The sequence below is a fragment of the Amblyomma mixtum genome, chromosome 10 (genome assembly GCF_055824585.1).
Source record: "Amblyomma mixtum isolate Tamu chromosome 10, ASM5582458v1, whole genome shotgun sequence".
NCBI lineage: Eukaryota > Metazoa > Arthropoda > Arachnida > Ixodida > Ixodidae > Amblyomma > Amblyomma mixtum.
The window spans coordinates 136,783,863-136,805,922 of record NC_143021.1 but is presented as its reverse complement, the minus strand read 5'-3'; the positions used below and the strand labels follow the sequence as shown (position 1 = coordinate 136,805,922).

The window sequence follows — 22,060 nt, the reverse complement described above, 5'->3', positions numbered from 1 at the left end:
ATTTTAACCTTACACCGACAAATGTCACCCATAAGAAGTTACATATTGTCGGGGGCCATACAAAAACGTGACGTCCCGAGAAAGCGCGAAACCAAGCAAAACTAACCGCTAGGCACAGCGCGTCGGGCCACAGGCCGTGGGCAGGTTTTTTTTTTGTTTCTACGCACCGACCGGCGAGGCTGCATCATGCAGCATAATTCCTCCCGCCGCTCCCGCCACGGCGTAGCATGACACAGCGTGCGCGCGCCCTTCACAACTGCGTCGGCGTACTAAGCTAGAGTGCTCGAAATGCAGCGTAATTTTGCATAAAGTGCTTGAAATGTAGCGTACTTTTGCAAAAACAAAACATTCCTTCCTTGACGTTGTCACAAACTGCAAGAATGCCGTGAACAACAGCCGGCTGGCCACAGAGCGAGCGCGCCGCTTCACGAACTGCAGAAAGGCAACGCCGGCCGGCGCGGCCGCCTAAATTGCTTGCAATACAGCGTACTTCCACGAATAAACATTTCTCACCTTGCCGCCGTCATAAACAGGAGGAGTTCTGCGTCGAAGGGCAAGAGAGACGAAAAAAATTGCGGTCTGCCCGCACGAGCAAATACGCCGCACGCTTTCACGCGCACAAAACAGCCCACACAGTGCTCCGATGTCTGCCACTCGGATGGGTCTGAGCCGCCGCGCCGGCTACCCGCCCGCGCGCGCGCGCGCGTTTAGAGACTGGTGGCGCCATCCTGGAGTTGGAAGATTATCTAGTGGAGGAGAAGGATTGCGCGTCATTTCCTGGGGCCAGATTTCGCCGAGTGTCCGCTCTTTACCAATATCTTTCTCTATGCTGTCTGCGCGTGTTTTGCAGTTGATATCTGGCGGGGCGGTTAGTGCTTGCGAGCTTGGCGCGCCATGGCGGGAGCGGGACGAGGAGCTCTGTACCGAGTGCGAGGCTTCGCCAGCGGCCTCAACTGGCGACCGACGCGGTTCGCCGACGGTGTCTCGCATTACCGCAAATGCCATATGTGCAGTGTGCTTCCCAGAACAACGGTACTGTTGCCGTGCCAGCACTCCTTGAGCGAGCCATGCCATGGAAAAAGCGTCAAAGATGGCCAAGAAGCCTGTCCGCTAGACGGGGAGGGATTCGAAGGCAATGAGTGTCAGAGGGTCCACGTGCACGCTCGGAAAGTGGAGAATTTGAAGGTACGTACTACTTTCGACACTTGTGTACTTTTCTGTACGGGGCGGAGGCAGTGTATATATTTTGCCAGCGAAAATAAATTAAACAATCTTCTTCTTGCAAGGGCTAAGCAGTATTTTTGGCGTCGGTTAGTGCTGACTATGTATGCTAGAATTTCTTTGGAGGAGAAATTCTAGAGGCCCGTGTACTGTGCGCAATATCAGTGCACGTTAAAGAACCCCAGGTGGTCGAAATTTCCGGAGCCCTTCACTACGGCGTCTCTCATAGCCTTAGTCGCTTTGGGACGTTAAACCCCATAAACCAACCAAACCAATCTTCTTGCAAAGGCTAAGCAGTATTTTTGGCGCCGGTTAGTGCTATATATGTATGATCTCAGTTCTGCAAAAGAACCGTCATGCTTTTTTTTAACGTGGTATGTTCATGAAACGCTCGGTTAGAATGTTAAAGCTGGACTAGCAAAGTGAATGGTTATCAGGTAACCGAACGTGCGTTGTGTCACTTTTCGGTGGACGTTCTAACCACCCCTTGAGGGAAGGGAGGGAGGTGGGAGCGAAAGAAGAGGTGCCGCAGTGGAGGTCTCCGCAAAAGGGACGTCATACAGCACGCGGGTGCAGTACGTTATTCTTACACCGTGCTTTACGGTCGCGGTCAAAAATACGCGGCCCACGGCACCGGCGCAAGGAGCGGCTGTCGGGCCGCATCGCGGCGCGGCTATCTCCGTCGGGCTCTTGCTGCGGGGTTGCATTGGGTGACGATAAAACTTTGCCCTCACTCTCTTCTGGGCTCGTCACACGACTGATGAACTTCAAGTGCGCCATTCAGCTGTTTCGCGGCTGACGGTCTGTACGAAGGATCGCGCCTCGACTTTGCCTCGTTTGCCGCGCGGCTTTACTGAAGGGGAGTGCGCCCGGTTCACCGTTGCCGCCTCGATACTGCTTCGCTCTCGTATGTACTGCGCGCCCATGAATGGCGAGCCTTGGTGCCAGCTCCAGCCGCCTTGTATCCATAAGCATCCTAAACTCATCCACCCAACAAATATTTTGCCGCCGTGAGAGAAATATTGTTGGCTATAACACGCTAATTGTAGCAGCAAGTGAAGGCCGCAGGGGTCAAGTTTCTCAGGACTTATCACACTTTGTCAATAAACCCTTATTCACTCATTCACTTGAGAGCGTGAACGCACGTGTGCCAAACGCCGGGCACTGGAGCGCGGCGAATAAGGACGCGAGACGCGCGTAAATATGGAATGCGAACTGAACTCGGACACTTCGCAGCAGCATGCGCCGCGCGCTCTGCCAAATGCGCGCCTGCCGAGCTGGTAAGGAAAACAAGATATTCGAGCAGGCGCTGGCGCGGCGCCGAAAGTCACACGCAGCGCGAATTGCAGGGCCCTCTTTCGTACTGAGCTCAGCCGTGAAGCAGCTGACCGCAGCACTTAAAATTTATCAGTCGTGTGACGTGTCAGGAGTGAGTGCGGGCGAGGCTTTCTCATCACTCCGTTCACCCTCGCAGATAGCGCCCGACGGAGATAGCAGCGCCGCGGTGCGGCCCTGCAGCCGCTCCTTGCGCCGGAGCCGTGGGCCGTGTATTTTTGACCGCGGCTGTACGTTTCTTCTCCGTGGACACGCGGTCGCCGCGGCCGGGTTCGAACACTGATACGCCGGCTCCGTAGCCGAGCGCCCTAAGCACTGAGCCCGCAAGCGCTGCTGCTTGCGCGGCTCGGCATGGGGCCGGTGCTTGACTTCGACGATGTAGGCTTTCTTGGCTCGACAGCATGTGCACGTGCGGATGAGAGAGCGACGGCGCGATCTAGGGTCGCCATTCGACATTCCGTGACGGAGAAAAGAATACTGTACACAGCTCGAGTTGGACGATGCAGCTCGCCGTTAGTATAGTGGCCGACTGCCACTGCCTGAGGCACTTTGTGGCCTCGTTGAGACGCTGCCAACGAGTTTATCCTCCTGAAAAGTTTCTGAAGCTCGGCGCTGGTACAGGTTCGGCAGTTTACAGCTACGGCAGGTGGACGAGGTGTCATTTTACCCAAATGTTAAAAAAAAATTGGTCTGTGGTAACCACTTTTAAGCAACTTCATCGCGTGCGTTCGGGGCATGTGTTTCATAAAAAAAAAATAAGAATGGCCATTTATGACTACCGCGGCTGACTCATGGTGCGTTACTTATCCATTTTTTCTGGAGTTTCGAAGTCGAGTGAGGTGTAACCGATCGCTTGAATCTTGGGGTCCGGTGGTGGCAGGTCACCAGCGGGGTCAATCCTAAGCATTTGTAGCAGGCTAAAGTATTGTGCGCGCGATATTTTGTTCTATGCGCACCTTGTGCGGGCGATCACTTGCTGATTACGCGTCGTTGCTCATGTGATTATTGCATATTCAAGATTTTCCAGGCGGCCATGAAACGTACTGCAGATTTCATCGCCAGCATGTTGCTGATGAATGAAGTGGTGTAGCAGACGTTGCCACAGAATCTCCCGGTATCTTTGAAAGTGTCCTTGAACGAGCGTTCATAGTCCAAGAGGTTTGTGTTGAAGTGAGAGTCGAACGGCCGAGTGCTACCGTTGTGGTTCGTTTGCCGCTTGTGTCTGGCGCCGATGCCATCGCGGGCCCGTACTTCATGATCCTGTCGCCGCTGTCTCAATTCACCGCGGGGATCTTAGGATCTTTTCCCTGTTGACGCTTCGCCGGCATATGAATCCAGTTCTTCTCGTAGCTCTCGCTACATCTCGACGGGGAGATGGTCACGGCGTTCTTTAGAGTACTGCAGCTCGTGAGCTAGCTTTGGTACTACTGTAGCGAGCGCCCACCGCGGTGGATCAGAGGTTAAGGCGCTTGGCTGCTCAACCCGGGGACGCGGGTTCGATCCGGTGTGCGACTGAGTTTCGTGCGTCTATCACGCACGGTGATAGACTACGGTCGGATCTCGGATGTATGCGGATTTGAAGCGGCAATCTGAACGCGACACGCGAATAAAAAGAACAAAACGCTGAGGCAGGTATGAGTACCTAGCGTTGGCTATATCGAACGAATGTTGCGTCTTTAACCACCTTCGTTATATCCGGTACAAATTTTTGTTATATCCGGATATCTACTTTCCGAAGCTAACGTGTACAGCTCAAGACGACAAACCGTTTCACACCACTTCGAATGTAATGGTTCTGGGGACTGAAGGCTGTCGGTACGAATCCCTAGATACGCTACGCTTTGATTCGACTAGCACCCTTATGCTCCGTAACGCGCTCAATCGTTTGATACCACTCCGGACATTCTCTGCCGATTAGGTCGTCCACAATATTCGTACCAGTGGCACCACCCACTGGCCCCACTTCAATGACCTTGCGTTTCATACTAACGCGTCCTTGAGTAATGGGAGTATTGGAGCTAACCCTCTAAAATGCCAGAGGAGCAGGAGTCAGTCTATTACGTGTACCCCAAGCATAGCGGTCGGCGGCAGTGGATACCACTTATATTCCACCTGCACTTTGTTTTCCCCAAGTTTTTCGTTGTAATCTTATCCGTGTTATCTTGTGAACACATCGGTTGGGACGCTGGCGCGCCAACTAACTGTAGCGAGCGAATCAGTGACGGTGCGCTCCCAAGCCGCGCTCTTATCCGCCGCAGCTCTGATGCCTTTCGAGTGATCGGGTAGGGGCACCTGCTACGTGGAACCGTACAGCTTATCACTAACATGCAGTGGCTCAAAAGGAAAGCACAGTGCAATTCCAAAAACATCACCAACGAACGCGCCTAGCTCTCGGTACGCCTCAGCGAGCGTTGAACGTGTCCAGATCATACGCAGCTTTCCAGCCTTCGCGCCTTTTCTCAACGTAAAATTCTAAATAGCGCCCTCTCACCGCGTACCGTATAGATTTATATTAATGCGAGAGCACTGTATGGCTCTGTCGCATCAACAAAAAGTGTCCGCAATTTTGACCTCGTAATTACTTGGTTCCTTGAAGATAAATGTGTGATTGTGGCAGATAGTGTATGATAAAATGTTGCCGCGGGAAAAATTTGGTTCATGAGGTTTAATTAGGTAATTAACTAAACGCGAAAAAGTACACTTACACGCCATAATAGCCATGGGCGTCGATATAGTATGTGGTCGCATTGGTACAGTGCGGTTCACCGCAGTAATCTGAAAACAAAGAACAAAAAGAAAAAGCAAACATTATGAAAAATTTCAAAAAGAAATCACAAAAATAGAAAAATAATAATAAAAAAATGACACAAAAGTTTAGGGAGACAGAGGGCAGGGAAAGGCTTTCGCATTTCCGCTCTTCCGCACCCTTAAGTGCAATCCTGTAATTTCTTGGCTTCCGTACGAGTTTGCTTGCTTTGGACCTGCTCCTCTTTGCGTGCTATCCGCAAAGAGTCCAGTGTGTACCTGTATTTGTAAATATTACTGTATGTCAATAGGCACACTGTCTCTATAAAAAAAAGACACCGAGATTATAGATGCTTCTTGCTAAAAACACGGCCCAAATCTACGGTTTTTTCACCTGTCCTTCGGACAAAACGGGGCGGAGCTGGATAAGCAGCAAGCTGGGGCCGAACAGCTGGCCCGCCTTCAGAGGTTGTGGTCTTTGGTCGCGAGTTTGTCTGATTGACCGCATTCGCAGGTAATGAAGATCCATCTGGATTGCATGCGCTTTCTTTTTTGTCACCAAACGTATTAATCCCGGCCATGCGCTACAAAACGTTGCTGGAAAGAGGGAAAAATAATCCAAAGAAGCCGCACTCTTTAAGGCACGATTCGTGTAGCCAGTGGCCTGTTTAAATGGGTTATCATTAGAGGGGTCAGTGCGAGCAGAAATGGCGTCCGCTGTCTGTCAGTAGCCAGTGGCTGGTTAGCCACTTGTCATACGAACGAACTTCGCAACTGACGTTACCTATACGAACTTAGTATTATATCACAGATATAACAAACCTTAGTAAGCCATCTCGGATATAACGACCTCTCATGTGTTGACCTAATATATAAAACACTTTTTGACTAAAAAATGGAGATAACGAACTTTTTTGTCTGAACAACGGATATAGCGAACTTTTTTGTCTGGTCAACGGATATAACACAATATGTGGTTGCTAACGCATTCAAAAGGTCTACCGAGGATCACCTAAGGGTCTTTTATTCATCCTAGCTTTCCCTGAGATCAATCGGGATTCATTTGAAAGCGCTTACATCGCAGTGCTGGAGCGCAGTCATGTACCAATTTCTAAATCTCGCGGGATTTCAAGTATTTAAAAGGAACCATGCGGATAATATTTTGAGGAAAACAATTTATATGGGCGTTTCTGCAGAGTCGCTTCAAATTTTGCCCAGAAATATTTGCGCTATTGTTAACAATGAAAAAGGTCACGTTTTTAAAAGAGCCGCATTAAAGATCCGGATACCGGATACGACTGCGCAGAACCCTGCAATGTTCAAATCTTCACGTAGCGCACTGTAATATTTTAAACCGTGACACAAATTAGTTGAAAAATCCTCCGGTACTGAATTTTGACCGGATTTATTACGCATCTGCTATAACACCGAGGAACTTGCACCAAACTGGATTTTCGCCTGCTACAAAGTCTACGCCGAAATGCTCTCAGCCACTCTAACCGCTGAGTGACCCGCAAAAGATGTTTTGTACCGTTGAAAAAGCACACAAAAGTGGAGATGAAAGCCGGTTTGAGCTCTAAACAGCTCCTTCTTTTCTTTTCTTTCAAGGCGCACTGCTGGAACGAACACCGTGGCTGCAACTTCGTAGGCAGCCTGCAAGCTGTACTGCAGCACTTCGAAGAACAGTGCGTTTTCCATGAACTCGCATGTCCACGGTGTGGCGACAGCGTGCCGAACGGAGACCTACCGCCGCCCTACGAGCTCGGATGCAACCATGGGAAGCCTTTGGCGACACCGGACCAACATTCGCGGCACGGGAGCGCCGCGACTCTTAGCGACGTCTCCGCCCAGCTGCAGGTAGTCGAGGTGCCCTCGAAGGACCCCTTCCCGGCACATCACGCCCACGAAGAGGCGACTGTGCTGGCCATGATGCAGGCCCTTGAGGCTCGTGTGAACGACCTTGTCCAGAAGACGCGAGTGCACGAAGATACACTGAACGAAATCAGGGTCGCGTTGCCGGGGGTTTTGCAGACGCCGAATGCCGAGGTGACGCAGGCTTTGGGCACATTTTTGGCCACCTTAAATGAAGCCCGCGAAGCACAGCAACGCACATGCTCTTTGGCACAGCAGGAGTGCATACGACTGATATCGTCCCATATATTTCGCTTGGGCTACTGTGAGGATTTCAGCCAGTTGAATTCGCGGAAATAGTGGACGAAAATTGTGCAAGCGCGCTTAGCACGGCTCCGCTACCAGATAGTCGGATACAATTAAAGAACGCATCGGCTTTTCCCCGTCAAAAGTGCCCCTTCCAGCCATGGGCGTCGGGCGAGTGTCATGGCCCTGCTAGCCTGAGAAAGCAGGGAGCGACGCCACAATAAGGAGAGGGGTCGACCTCGACTATAGAGGGAAGGGGTTATCCTGTTTCATCTATCGCTCTCTGCTTTGTCACACTAGCAGGGTGATGAGAATCGGCCGACGCCATTGGCTGGAAGGGGGTCCTTTGGCTGGGAGAAGCCAACTATAGGAAGCAGCGTTCGGAAGGCAGCCTTTGACCTTATCGCGACACGTATTGCCAGCGCTGAACGCTCACTCGCTGCATTTGTGCGTTGCGTTTCGCCCCTAATTCGGCGCCTCTCGTTTTAAGATATCGGTATTCCTGCCTAACGTAAACATGCAGAAAGCTGCCACACGCGCACTCTCCACACTTTTGCGACAAGCTTTTTCGCCTGCTGCCAGCCGCCCCTGTGTGCCACCAGTGCGGCCACACTCTAAACAACGCCTGTTTCTCACACCCACGCGTCGGTGGCGCCTCATGCCCACGTGGGTAATAACGTCCTTGAGCAACAAGTAAATGCCGTACCTCTAGATTACTGTGTACTGCTTAACGACAGGCACTACACAGCTGCTAAGAGCAAGAAAAAAACTGCACACGAATAGGTTAATTTTGCAAAAAAATGCCGACGTTGCCAGAAGTGACGCCTGCCATTGCTACACGGTCACGTTGAGAATGCCATTTTAGTCGAATGGCATTCGTAATAAATGGAGTTCTGCGGAGCTCTTTTTACAGGCGCCCTTTTTTTTTCAATTACATGCAGTGCAAGGCAACGCTATTTTCTGTCGCTTTGCGTGCACATATCACTGTACCTGTTTATTATCTATCGATTATAATTTATTATCAACCTACTTTCAGAGAGGCATCGTCGATTAGGTCTTTCAGTTGAACTTCCGAACAGCTATTGTGCATCGGGGCTCCTAAATTGAGGAGGGAAATTACATTACAAATAGAGGAGAGAGCTTGGCCGCAGCAAATAGTAGCTGTTGACTTCTGAAACTATGCATCAATAGCCAACTCTGGAGGAGGGTGCGTGCCAGAAAAAGTCGCCGCGAAGGGCTCGCTAACTTTCTCTGCTGTGCGTAGAAGCGTATTATCTGGCTGAGGTGTTCAGGTGCTCTAATCTGGAGGTATTTCAGAGCCCCTGTAAAGTTACGCGTGACCATTAACCCAATGTTTTTGAAGAACCGCGTACAGAAGCACAGGACTGACAGTTCAGTGGGGTCACACTCTGCTAAGCAGCATTTAAATATCAGGCGTAACAGAGAGCAAGTTTTGTCATTCAAAACTTGCAGTACCCCCATAGTTCATGCATACTCTGCTGCCGTTCCTTCTGACATATGTATTTTCTACGTAGTGTGGAGCCTTCGGAAATCAACTGCACAGATGTATCCTACACTGACTTAAGGTCTGTAGTAGCAGAGGAGCATAGCTCCTCAGATTGGCGACAGGTCGGCGTAGACAGCAAACCAGTTAAAAAAATTTGCGCTTACTTATCAAACCTGGAATGGTCTCGTGTGTACAGCACGAATATCACTAACATACCACGAACAACCATCCACATTCACAATAGAGCTGCCTGACCATAATATCAGCACTGCTTCACGAAGAAAGCTGCAGCACAGGTACACAGGACGGCCTGGTCACTTTAATAATAGATTTATTACGAATCATGCATGCGAAGTATTAAGACAAGAAATAATGGCAACAATTGCAAACATATGTAGTCTCCCACGCAGTGCAGTGGTATGTGTAGCCTTTGGAATGTATAGCTTGAAATTCAGAAGGCCTTGTTTGGAATCTGGTGCCGCTGGTCTGGTGTCCGATAACATACGAGCGAGTCATACCAGTTCTTCTCGTAGATCTCGTATGGAATCTGCAAAAGCACACAAAATTGGTCAGTCTGCTGCCGCAAGAGACAAACAAATGCAACAAGACCGTTGGGACAGTGTCTTTCCAAGGATGACAATGGGAACAGTAGCTCCCACGCAACATAGCAAAACACATCAGTAGGTGAGGCAAAAATATACGATACTGCAACATTTGGATTAGGAACATGTCCGGCTTTCTTGGTGGAATTTTGAATATTGTAAGGTATTGTTATCGAAATATTAAAGGCAATGGTATTCTTCCGTTGGGCGCCAAAACCTGCTGTTAAAGTTGTTCCGTCGCTCGCCTCCAGTAAAACTGCAATAGAAAACCATTGGGGGGAAACATTTTGGCAGTAGCAAGAACGGTACGAGCAAAAAAAAAATTAAAGCCCGCCGAAGGAAGAACTGCGGATATACTGACTGTGAAAGTGAAATCTTACAATATATGCAAGGATTGTGCGCATAACATATTTTCGGTTGAAAAGTGATTTCGGCCGCAACTGCTGTGTATGAGACTCTTTTAGTCACCGCTATTGCTCACTGTGCTTACCTGTTATGCATACCACTCCCCAGAGAAAGAAAAAAGCCTCATGATTAAACGAGCCGCAAGTTACATGCACGATCTGTGGCAATAGAGGAGGTATCTCTAGACTTATACGCCGAAAATATGGAAAATGATACCCACAGACTTTTCATTTTCGCAGACGGACAGCACGAACTCTAGCATCCGCGTCACTATGGGCTGCAGGGCGCCTATATCGTGGCCACTGGACAACTGCATCTTGTGGTCCCAACCGGAAAAAAACAGCAGTGCACTCATCAGTCACACCGACTCCCGAAGAGCAAAATTCGTGCCCTATAGAGGCTTTTTAAGCGGCACTGCGGAAAACTTCCCGTATAGCCTCTCATGATGATGATCACAATTCTTTTGTGTTAAACATATGATATGATTGATTCTAGTTCAGGAAGAAATGATGTCCTTCCAGGAACGCCTATGTTCCTTAGATTCGTACTTGTAGCAGAATTGCAGAGAAGATAACATTGCACACATAAGATTTAAGGCCCTTTTGATTTACCTGTTTGATAAGAAGCTTTAGTATTACCGCGCACTTGTGGCGCAAATTCATTGTGTGATAACATGCGAATTTCCAGAGAGCGAATCGTATTGGAGCACTAAAAATGTCCCGGGTGACTTCACATCAATTTGAAAGTATTACAACTATTTAAAAGTAGTGTATTAAAAAAACTTTGGAAAAGTTGTACTCAAACACTATAAATGTGCTTAAAGATGGCAAGCCCTGACGTTTTTTAAACAGATTACTATAGCGGGGACAGGGGCATTTCTCATCATGCTAACACCTGTTGTGGGTAATGGTTTGGGGAATGAGATTTGTTTTTGTTCGAGAAAACATTCTTGCGGATAAGCGAACATAGAATTTTGCATGTTGTGTATTCACGCCAACGACCATTCCCATCTAAAGTTTAACTAATACATCGCCGACCTTAATGTAGATTTAAATGAATATATCGTTGAAGCATTTCATTACTGCGAGCTTTTCTTGTTGTACCCTCTACAAATGGAAAGACTATAAGGACTCAGCGGCATACCAGAGGTTTTTCCTGCCTTGAAAGTGCATGGCGCAGTACAGAGCCGATGCGGCCTTCTTGGAGGGCTTTATCCAGGCCATGGTGTAGTCGTCCAGGCACACCTCCAGGATGTACATGGCCGTGAGAAGTTCCGTTTTGCTTGCCTGTGAAGGGCACGGAACGTGGGACAGCCAGTCAGGTAAAAAGGTTAATACTTCACTACACAGGTCTGTGGAACACACGAGACCTTATGTATGGCTATTTGTCGTCCCCAGAAATTAGTTAGAAAAAAATAAACAACCATTGCATCAGAAACCTCTCATGCGCGGCGCTGAACAGCATATGATTACTCATAAAAAAGATTGTTGCTTGTATGGTGCATTGACAATCAAACTTTGCCAGCAAATCTTTCGTAAAAATATTTACCACTTCCTCAGGTAGGTTGGTCTAACGAAACTATTACTCCTAATATCTGTTATTTTGGCAATGCCTCAAAATATACCATTTCTTTCTGAGCCATTCGGACTTACTTGTAGCGTTGTACAGGGGCCTTTCCCAGGGAAGGGAAACAACCATGTCTTTTATTACGCAGTCATATTTAAGAAAAAAAATTATGAATTGGTCGCACGGCTGCTGATTGCACTCATGGCACTCCAAGAGGAGTTACCGAGAGTGGCTGGAATTTTACCCTATGCTCGAGTTTACTTCGACTTCGTGAAGCTTAATTATTATAGGAGGAAATTAAGCTTTGAAACCGACACACAATAAATTGCTGTTAGCCAGCATGATTAGCGCACCACATCCTAGTAGGTAAACAACATCGTTCGACACCACTGCCCCATTCCTTTTCTACATTGATTCAACAAACAAGGCTGCACCGACAAACGTTTCAAACTGATAAGAAGTGAAGTAAGTGGCGCGAAAAGTCTTACACTGTTTTAAGCAGCCGTTTCGGCTGCTAAAAAGCAACAACATGCTCAGAAATACGTGTGTAGTTGGTTTTACTCAGAAAAAAGTCTGGATAGTTGTCCCTTTAAAGGAAAGCATCCATCTAATAAGTGATGAGTTGCTCTGGGACGAAAGCACTCCGCGATATTAAGAACTTCATTTTATTGAACCAAAATATAGTTTAATGAATAAAGTTTCGATCTTTCGTCAGCTAATCGCCATAAAACGTGCCGTATGCTTGCGTCTGTGGGTCATCTGCGCATCGATCTGTGCTCTATAGAAAACATTACAACATCACCGCTCCGCTTAGAATCTCCAAACAGCGTTAGTACAATGATGCCAATGATATGGCAGCTTAGTGTCTGTTCTGAAAACTCGCCTGTATCCAGCACCTATCCAACTTATTACGCTGCGAAGGCGCGGTCCAGATGTCGAGCAACATGAGAGGCTTATTGTCATCGAGAAATAAAAGAGCACACCACTCCAATACTCTGCTCTAAAAAGCACTCATTGTGCAATGCCCTCCACTGACCACAATAAGCCAGGAATATAACCGAAAGCACGAAATGCACATACCTTGGCAGCCTTGCAGTTGCGACTCAGGAAGTCCAGGGGCAACGACAAATCGAGGGAACAATCGACGATCTGAAGAATGTCCTCTTCCAAGTTGCACAGTTCCCTCTCCGTGTTCTCTCCCGTGCCTTTAGTCGATGCGAGGTAGGAACGGTAGGGAAGGTGGCACTCGGGCTTTTGTGCTGCACCGCAACACAGTGCTGCTGCCCACACCAGCTCCATCTGCCGCTTATCCACGGGGCGCATCTGAACAGGGAAATGTCGCAGAGGCCGGAGCACGGAATAGTCAAGAGACAGTCCTCATTCGTAGCTCCCAGCAGAGCTTCGTACACACAAACCCAAACACCACCTCATCTTGCATACGCCACACATCACTGTGGGTCCATAGCGTAAACGCTGCTAAAAGTGCTGTTTCTCCATATCGCACTCGTGGTCGAACAAAGTGCTGTCTGCTGGGAATTCATTTGACCACGCACAGTAGTTGATATTCTAGGGGGACATCTGCTTTTACGCAGTTATCTGTCTCTTCTCCAAACTCAGTTCTTCGTGAAGCTACACAACGAATAGCTTTGGTACTCCACCCCCAATTTCGCTGTGATATACATTTCCCTTTATTGTACACTCGCAAGCGTCTGCATGAAAGGAAGAGGAAATTATATATGCAATGTACATATGATTTGTGCGTGTTTCTGTTTTGAATGCATTATGTTTTTGTGTCAGTGTGCTGCTTTATAAACTGGGCGAACTACATTTCGCATAACACGAAATTAGAACCTCTTGTTTGCTGCTGACATTTAGGGTCTAGGGCTTGAGTTCTCAACATCTCCTTGTGACACTTGGGTAGCAGTCGCACTTTGGCTCAATGACACTGTTAATTATTCTCTATCGGTGGATCTCTAAATGCCTTGGAGACGAGATCAGATTGCTTTTTTGCATCATGTGTGACATTATTATTCTAAACTTAGTTCTTGGAGCTAGTCTCTTAGAATGTCCTTTTTCATTCCTCTCCATTGCAGACGAAATGGCCCATCGAACCGTTATTTTTGAGCGGCCAAAAAGTGGTGGATCGCTCAGTACGGGAGCGCAATGTTCACTGGCTCATCGGGACCCGCAACGTGCTGCAGTTCTCGCCGGAGACGCTTTTTCTCGATGTCTCCCTCGCGGATCGCTACTTGCAGGTAAGCAAAGCTTCTGTCTACCTTTGAACCGCGTTCACAAGCAGCGCCCAAAACGAAAGTGCAGTATTAGAAAATTGAATGCCGATACAAATACGAACGAATTCCGCGATGGATCAGGCGAATGATGCCTTAGCGTTACGTTTCACCGGAAAACGACTTGAGACTTGCATCATACAGAACACGAGGGCGTTTCCATGCGAATTTCACATTATTTGTCTCATCTGTGGTGCCTTTTTCCTTGTAATTCTATCTCTCAGTTTTGTAAGTACCTGTGTGTTACAACAAGGCATCTGCAGAATTTATTGTTCCTACTCCTGGATTCGTAAAGAATCGAACTGTGGTACACTTTGCCATACTCATGGTGCTTGTTTACCGTTTGCGGCTGTGTGAAAGCACACCGCCACTGCTGGTTGGTTGTCGGAACTATGGATGCTGCAGCTTCCGTTAGTGCCTCGTACTGAAGGCATTCACTGGTAAATAAGGTTTTAGTTGCCGGGACACTTTCATCTTAATACTGAGACAATAACCGCGGATACAGTATACACTGGTATCAGCGACCATTCAGGAATATTTATCCTAGCTGACAAGGCTCGTCAAATAAAAAGAAAAAAATGTAAAGAAAACAATCTTGTTCAGATCATCACTCCCGCCAATCTTGAATATTTCCGTTTTGCGATTAGTCAAGAAAACTGGAACACCGTTTACAAAGCAACAAGTAGCGATGTTGCATACTCTAATTTCATAGCTGTGTTCAGATTCATATATGATGCCCACTTTCCTTTGTGTCGTGTAAAAAAACCATCGAAAGCGCGCAAGCCGTGGCTAACGCATGAATTGTTGAGCATGATTAAACGCAAGAATGCATTATATGCTCGATTCATAAAGAACAAAAGGGGCGATGATTTTTCTGTTTTTAAGGCATATAGAAATAGCCTGAACTCAAAGTTAAAGGCAGCGAAGAATTTCTATTTTCTTAAAATTTTCTGGAACGAGACTACTCTGCGGTCAGATGTAGTCTGGCGAAAACTGAAACCCCTGCTCTCAGCTGATGGCTCAGAGGCTTTTCCTGATAATTTCCAGCACCATGGAGTGTGCATTTCTGGCAAGGAACTAGCCGACGCTTTCAATACTCTTTTCATTCAACAATCTAATCAGATTAAGGTTTGTAGTAATAAAAGTATGGACAACTTTGACCGGTATCTGCCGGAAATGTACAGCAGTCAGTCACTATTTCTTGCACCCACAAATTGCTCAGAAGTTTATTATTCCATGAATGCTATAAAAAACAGTAAAGCTCAAGACTCAAATGGCATGCAGGTGATCCCGGTAAAGTACGTTCTTGACCTAATCTGTCCAGTTATCACTCATATTTATAACCTAATTTTATCTACAGGCATATTTCCTGAAGAAATGCAGGTCGCTCGTGTAATACCCATATTTAAACATGGCGATAAAGGTACACTAAGCAATTACCGTCCAATTTCCATATTACCTATTTGCTCAAAGGGAATCGAAAAAATATTACACAAGAATTTCTTCATTTTTTTCGCAACACAGTTTGTATTCTGACTTTCAGCATGGTTTCAGACGGCACCGATCAACAGAGACGGCCCTTGTAGCACAAAAAGAGATCATTTTAGAAGCTTTTAGCAAAAGAGAGATTATAGCAGGCATCTATATCGACTTTACGAAAGCGTTTGATCTTGTAAATCATTTCATCCTTCTTTCCAAGCTACATAGATACGGAGTCCGCGGCATTGCTCACACACTGCTTAAGTCATACCTTGGAAATAGAACTCAGTACGTTGACATAAATGGCAGTAAATCTTCCGTGCTGGCTGTATCAACTGGAGTCCCGCAAGGAAGCATACTTGGGCCACTGTTATTCATTATCTATGTCAATGACATTGTTCGATGCACAGACAGCGCTCAGTTTGTCTCGTACGCAGATGATACGACGCTTTTTGTTAAGGGCAAGACAGAAGCAGACATTGAATTGCTGTCGAATAAAGCGCTTGGCGATTTACACCAATGGGTTAACGCAAACTGTTTAAGGATAAACCCGTCTAAAACACAAGCAATTTTATATTCACCAAAAGGAAAACATCAGCTGACTTCATTGAATCTACGTCTAGGTACAGATCGCATCCAAATAGTCGATACAGTGAAAATACTTGGTGTTCATTTCTCAAAGCATTTAACTTGGAACAAACACGTTGAGTACCTTCAATCGAAAATATCCAGTGCTGTTGGTGTTATTGCGAGACTGAGAGAAATTTTGCCTACCAAGGTTAAAATTATTCTCTATAATTCCCTAGTATTATCTCTTCTTCAGTACTGTATTATTGTCTGGGGCACGATTGGTATGACTGACTTAAAAAAACTGCACTTACTTCAAAAAAAAGCAGTTCGGTATATCGCTAATGTGTCTTTTGCACCACTCGGCCCCCCTTTTTGAGAAATATAGTGTTCTCCCAGTGTTTTGCCTATATAACTATAGGTTAATGCTAATATATAAATCTTTTGTGAAAGAAAAAAGTAATTTTTTAATATCTTTAGCCCAACTACAAGAAAACGCCAGACCTCGCCTTACGAGGCACAAGGAAAAATGGCTTGTACCTACACCTCGCACCTCATACCATACGCAATCTTTGAAATATATTACTCCCACATTACTCAATAGTTTAGAGTCGTCGAATTTCGATCCAGCATACGAACCTAAACATACCATTAGCCTGTTCTGTCGGCAGAAATTACTATAGTTGTCTTAGATCTTGTAATGTGAGAAGTTTTCTGCGCTGTAATTATTGTACCCATGTCCCTTGTAGAAATTTACTGTCGCTTCAATTCGTTACATACTGTGTCCAGAATGTCCAACACATTGTACTTCATCTATTTTTTTTCTTTGTTTTCTTTTTTTTCTGTGTTTGAAGCGTTACAAACTGTTGTTTTGCCTTGCAATGTTGAATTTGTATTTATTTTGCTCTTGAACTATATTGCCTTTGTAATATGTACCTGTATTTATTTTTCCTTTGTTATGGTGATGTTGTTTCCGACACGCTGCAGTGCCACCATGCAGGGGGCCGCGGCCCCTGTCAAGCTGTTTTTACAGCTTTTAGTCCCGGCTCCTACCTTTTCGAAAGGAAAGGAAATAAAGAGAGAAATGAAATGAAAATGAAAATGAAATGAAAATCTGTTATCCATTCGATGCGTTTCGAGCTTGAATTCGAAATAGCTTACGTCCTAAGTATGTACATATATGGACGTAGTCAAGAGCGAATCGTTTATACAAACGCGAGCTGTCGTTATTAGCTCCATTGCATTTTTCATATTATTTACCCTTCGTTAGCGTTTTGTGTTCATTGAAGCTTACCTAAGGGCTTTCCACTCCATAGCACTAGAGATCCAGACGCGATTGGCAGCTAGGCAAAATGCTTATGAATAAGCACTTAGGCCTGTTTTTCTGCATTTTTGTTGACCTTTAGAGTGCCGGAAGAATCTGTACGTTTGTACAAGTTCTACTGGGAGTTATGATTGAGGACTGTCTCTTGACTGTTCTGTGCTCCGGCCTCTGCTGCTTTTCCCTATTCAGATGCGCTCCGTGGATAAGCGCCAGATGGAGCTGCTGTGGGCTGCAGCATTGTGTGTTGCGGTCAAGCACAAAGAGCCCGAGTACCACCTTCCCTACCGTTCCTACCTCGCATCGACTACCGTCCCTACCTCGCAGAGACGACGGAGCGAGAACTGTGCGCCGTCGAAGAGGACATTCTCCGGGCTGTGGATTGGTCCCTGGACCTGCCGTTGCCCCTGGACTTCCTGCGTCGCAACTGCAAGGCTGCTCAGGTAGGTGCCTGTCGTGCTCTCGGTTGCATTCTTGGCTTAGAGCGATCTGCGGAGGATGTTGCACATTAACTGACTGCTGCTCGCAATCTACGACGTGGCTCCATTTGGCAATGAGTTGGATAGGTGCTCGATACAATTGAGCTGTTAGAACATACAATAGTCTGTCGTATCGTGGGCACCATTATATTCACGCTGTTTTGAGATTCCGAGAGGAGGGGTGATGTTTGAGTCCTTCATGTAGAGCACACAAAGTAGCGCAGGTGATGTACAGACGCGTAACTGTGCTCCAGTTCATTGTGATTTGCCTTCGAAAGATTAGAACCTAATTCGTTAGAGCATATTTTGGTTCAGTAAACTGATTCTAGAGACCTGTGTGTTTTTCGACACCAGTGCACGTTAAAGAACCCCAAATGGTCGAAATTTCCGAAGCCCTTAACTGCGGCGTCCCTCATAGCCGGAGTCGCTTTGGGACGTTGAACTACAATTTGGTTCATTAAGGTGAAGTGATTAATATCGCGTGTCGGTATGTATTCCTGGGTTCCGCACGTCTAGTTCTCCACTCGTTATGACGCCTAAAACGGATGAAATTCAGTTTAAAACTTTTCATGCAGTGGGTGAAGGTGGAGCCTTGTTTGCGGAATTGACGCAGAAAGCTTTTCACACCCTGCTGTTTTATGGACGGATTGGGCTTTGATGCCGAAGGATATGGCTTACATGTAGTGTAGTGTGGTAATCTACCCACATTGGCCAACATTAATTTATCATCAATTTCAGTTTAAAACCTGAATTTCTCCTGCATTTTTCGTGTGCCATGCAAGCCGACAAGCAGCGCCGCGTTTTTGTTTTTGTTTTTATCTGACCAGTTGCTTGGGAGACAAATAGCCAAATATAAAGCTCCTGACTCTTCCACACACATGTGCAGATGAGTCGTTGCCTTTTTTAATCGAAGTAGAGATTCGGAATAGTAATCCCTGGCTACCACATGTTTCCTTTGCTGAACAGGCGAGCAAACAGGAGCACCTGACGGCGATGTACATCCTGGAGGTGTGCCTGGTCGACTACACCATGGCCTGGATAAAGCCCTCCAAGAAGGCCGCATCTGCTCTCTACTGCGCCATGCACTTTCAAGGAAGGAAAAATCTATGGTATGCCACTGAGCCCTTACTATCTTTTAATTTTTTCGAGCCTATGAAAAGTAAAAACACACTGTAATGAAAAGATTAAGTAATATCCTAAAGAAAAACTACATTACGCTTGGTAATGCCTGAGGTACAACTTTAGAAGAGAGCTTTCCCTGGTCCAAATTAGCGAATTCTGTATGCTACCTTTTGTGAATAGAGATGAACCACTCCCCTCAATTATATTCTGTTTCGAAAAGGGCAGGGCTTGCTTGCTTTAAATTTATAGTTTGTGACTAAAACTTTTCCAAAGTTTTTTAATATACTACTTTTTGAAGGTGTACTACTTTCACATTTCCTTCCTGTGACTAGAACATTGCTCGCGCTCCAATGAGTTTCGGTTTCGTGAAATTCCACTGTGATCATACGTTTTCTCTGTAGAAGTGGCGAGATGGGTGTGCGTTTAAGAAAGCTTCTAAACGAATAGGTGATTCATATACGTTTTGTAACTTTATTGGGCCAAAATTGTCTTTTCTGCTTATCTGCTACATGTACGAACCAAATATACATGTGCATTCCTTGCAGGGCATCATTTGTTCCGGAATGAGAACAATCATATCGCATGTTTCTCACGAGAGAATCGCGATCGCCATCATGAGAGGGAATATGTATTCAGTGTTGCATTACAAAACAACAAATACGTATAATCCCCCGCTAATTACTAGACGGGAAGTTTTCCGCAACGTCAACACTGCAGTAGCACTCAAATGCCCTCTTGAGGATGTATTTATTTTTCTTCGGGGGTGGGTATGAGTACTAAACACAGTGCTATTTATTTCCAGTTGGGACCACAAGATGCAGGTGTCCAGTGGCCACGACATAGGTTCCCTGCAGCCTATAGGACCCGGATGCAAGAGTTGCTGCTGGCCGCCTGCGAGAGCGAAAAGTGGGTGGGTATCGTTTTCCATTTTTTCAGCGCATAAGTCTAGAGATACCTCGTCTATTGTCAAAGAGCGTGCATGTAATATGCGGCTCCTTTAAACGTAAGTCCTCTTTCGTTGTCTGGCAAGTAGAATCCATAGCTGATAAACATAGTGAGCAGCAACTCTAGACGCAATAATTTTTCAACGGGGAAGAGTTTAAGAACGCAATTTTTTCATACACTGTAGCAATCAGTATATTCATAGTTCTCCCATTGGGAGGCTTGTATACTTTTGCTAAAAACGTTTTTGTTAGCGTCGAGAAATTTTCCTATTGGTTTTTTTATAGTAGCGACGGAAAATTTCAAAAAGGGGTAAAAAACGCAGTGGGAGAATCGACCACTGCCTAAAATATTTCCATAACAGTACCTTACAATATGCCAACTTTTCGTCCAAGAAATCTGTAGATGTTGGTAATCCAAATGTTCGATGGCATATGTTTTTTCCGTGCCCACTGATGTAAGTTTGTTATGTTGCGTGGGAGCTACTGTTCGCATTGTCGTTCTTGGAAACACATTGGAACACCGATCTTGCTGCATTTGTTTGACTCTTGTAGCAACACAGTGAAAATTTCTTGTGCTCTGTTGCAGACTCCATACGAGGTCTACGAGAAGGACTGGTCTGGATCTCTCGGCTGATCATCGAACACCAAAGTCCAGCAGCTTCGCCAGATTTCAAAAGGGAGCGCTCTGAAGGTCAAGCTGCACATTCCAAGGGCTGACTTCCCCTGCATATTTTGAATGCTCTACATATTTTTGATGGCACTTTCTGTTCACCTAATATTTCACATGCATGTTTTTCGTAATAAATTATCTCACTCCATTTCCCGTGACCGCACTTTCCTGTGTCCCTGTGCAGCAGCTTCCTTCGTGAAATGGCGCTGACAGTGTAGTCGCACAGCTGCATCTTGAATGTGCCAGTCAACAGCGTTGTATACTATGATAGTGATATACGTGCTCTGCGCACAAGACCGTTTCAGGTTTGATAAGTACAAGAATATTTTGTAGCGCTGCTGCTGTCTACGCCGACCTGCCACAATTATGTGGAGCAATGTACCTCTGCTACTATATACGCTGCAGTAAGTGTAAGATACAGCTGTGCAGTGGTATGCGAAGGCTCCACGCCACGTCGAAGACGCGAATGTTAGAAAGAATGGCAGCGGATAAAGGTCGCAGAGAAATCATGAAATATGAATTTGATTGAAGGATTTGATGAAATATGGATTTGAAAAGATTTGATTCGAAACAGTTGACCTGTGTTGAACCTCAGATTTAGAGGTTGCTTAGCCGAGTGGGATTCCGTTGAACTGCCAGTACTGCGCCTCAGCACGAGCTGCTTCAAAAAGATTCGCTTCATAAGACAGTCGAGTCGTCCTAGCGCCGCGGGGCTGTTCGTGTGTGCCTTCGCTCTTTTCGTCTTCGCGATGTCATTTTGAATATAAAATTACCGCTAAGCCAAACATTGCACTTCTACACTGAGCACAAAACTCACAATGACGCCGTAAGTTCTCGAACCCTTTCGAGTCGACATTTTGATGCTAGTACCTTCCTCCGTCGCTCTTTCTTCCAGTTGTCAGGCAGCTGCTATAGCTGTTGCCAGTGAGCCGCGTGAGCTCCGGCGAGTCAGGAAGCTCCGCCCCCGGGGGTGGGGCCGGCGGAGTAGCGCCAACCTTCAAGCGTGCAAGAGCGTTGAAATTAAATTACTTCTAGAAAGCGAAGAAAATATTACTAATATCATCTCTTATTACCGAGGACCTAGAAGCTCGTCACCGTGTCTCGGCCCAGCGATATCATAGCACACTTTATTGGGCTTCGAAAGTGAGGCAGCCTAGTCGAAAGCCCGTGGAAGCTTGAGTGGACAATAGGTAACTGAAAAACATGTAATAAAATTGTCTGTTTGACGGATAACCTTTGTACCCTTCTCCTGTGCATTCCGTGGTTTGTGTGGTTATTGCAAGCGGCCTTCGGCAGCGTGAGTCGTGTACACAGCCACTCTCCACGGTCGTCCGAAGAGATGGCGCCACCGGTGAAACCGCTGAGACAGCGGCCTGTTTCGGACCACTTCTTGTTGATTCAGCCAAGTACCCCATAAAATTATAATATAAAACAGATCTGCCGACCAAATGCCATCGCTGCACGAAATTTCAGCTCGAACAATACACCGTTTTAGCTGTGAGGAGCATTCTACGACGCTCGTTTAATTACGGAACTGGCGGTATATAGGGGAGGACGCACATCGGACTGTTCACTGAGCGCACGCGCGGCCCGTATTCTCGCGTATTTCGCGCTGCGTATAAGTCGTTTCTGTGTATATCCTCAGCCTAAAC

At 46.4% G+C, this 22,060-nt stretch overlaps 1 pseudogene across 1 annotated transcript; it reads left to right on the top strand.

The window, feature by feature from the left end:
* Positions 1-848: 848 nt before the first annotated feature.
* Positions 849-20,372, top strand: LOC149327050 (G2/mitotic-specific cyclin-B2-like; annotated as a pseudogene). Its single transcript, XR_016286388.1, has 7 exons — positions 849-1,185; positions 6,910-7,158; positions 13,632-13,793; positions 17,386-17,636; positions 18,639-18,781; positions 19,597-19,704; positions 20,325-20,372. The product of XR_016286388.1 is annotated as a G2/mitotic-specific cyclin-B2-like (transcript).
* Positions 20,373-22,060: the final 1,688 nt, after the last annotated feature.